Genomic DNA, 1688 nt, shown 5'->3' on the forward strand with positions numbered 1-1688 from the left:
GCTCTGGTGGTAGAGCCCCTTCCAGGACGTATGACTTCTTATCGTGCTTGAGAACTATTCTGAAGTTACGATACCAGTCTAAGAAGTTCGTCCCATTCAATTTATCCTTCTCAAGGATAGATCGCATCGTCAAACTCGGTATGCTACCGGTTGACGCCATGTCCTACAAAAGAGACAAAAACAGAACGAACAAAACAAATGGAGATTCTATTAATGATCTACTACCAGCTAGTCTATCATCAATCAGTGTCAATCTATCTATGATCCACTACCAGCTAGTCCATCATCAAACAATGACAACACAGATGCAAAGATGAGCTATATTCCCATAAAGAAAAATAACCCTACAATAAACTTCTATATGGGACTAAAAGGTAAAAATCCTTCAACTTCAACGTCCTAGAAACCCGAGGTGCTAGCGTTCATTAAAGAAATTCTACAAAAAGGTAAAAATCCAGATACAGAGTAGAACTAAGATCGAATAGGCTAAGTTGAGATAATGATAGGTTCAGAAATAGGCTTGGTGTGTTGTAGAGATTCTAACGGGTTCTAGGTGGCAATAAAAACCCCATGGCTAGGTAGAGTAGTCTTTGGTAGGAAGATCATAGTAGACCGGTTTGAGTACGATTCTCGGGAAACTAGTACTGGATGGATGTTTCGCTTTTGATTTCTCGCGATGATACTATTTGATGTTCGTCGTTCCCTATTTTGCAGATTTTATTCCTTCGTTCTTTACTCGAGGACGAGCAAAGGTTTAAGTCTGGGGGGATTTGATAACTCCTATTCTTCTCTATATTTTGATGAGAGTTTGTCTAGGTTTTACAGGATAATCACATGCATTCATAGACATTCTAGGCGTGTTAGGATACAAAACCCGGTTGTGCTCTAGTTTTGCAGAGTTACAGGTTTCGGAGATGATTGGACTCGAAAAAGAACTAATTGGAGCGTTAAAGGAGAAGTCCGGATGAGATACTCATGTTGCGACATCAATAACTTTCTCTACAGAGGTCCAAATCGTGCGAGACCTATACCATTGGAAAGAGCACTTCAAGAGCTTCACACCAAAATCGCGTAAATCCGACACCGGAACAGAGAGTTATGAGCGAATTCGTGAAGACCAGAAAACTGCCAGCGCAGGGCCGGATCCAACTGGATCCGGTCCGGATCAAGGACGCAGAATTCGACCCCAGGAATCTGGATCCGGTCCGGATCCACCTGGAATCGGTCCGGATCCAGCCAGAAACCCTAATTCGCGATTTTCAGCATTGGAATGGGACTAGAACTCTTGGCAGCCACCCTAGGGTTATAAAAAGAGCCCTAACCACGTCCTAGAAGGGGGGAACCGGAGAGAGAACACTTAGATACATACTTTTGGAGAGCTTTTGGTGAGAGAAGAATAGAAGTTCACGGGATTTCGGGAAGAAGAAGAAAGATTCGATCGTGGAGACTACACATCTGCATGAGACTTTCTCTCCTCTCTTTTATCTCTTTTTCTCTGTTCTTTCTATTATTTTCCATGAACCTTGAGTAGATCCACGGCTATGGGTTAGGGATTCGTATGTGTTTTGGGTATGTTTGAACCCTAACTTGGATTTCGGTTTTGATTTGATTCGGTTCTATTGATTTGCACTTTTATTGGATTGATGTTTGCTAACCCCTTGATCAATTATCTTGGATTCTGAACCACA

Source organism: Tarenaya hassleriana, unplaced genomic scaffold, assembly GCF_000463585.1.
Source record: "Tarenaya hassleriana unplaced genomic scaffold, ASM46358v1 Cleome63, whole genome shotgun sequence".
Classification (NCBI taxonomy): Eukaryota; Viridiplantae; Streptophyta; class Magnoliopsida; order Brassicales; family Cleomaceae; genus Tarenaya; species Tarenaya hassleriana.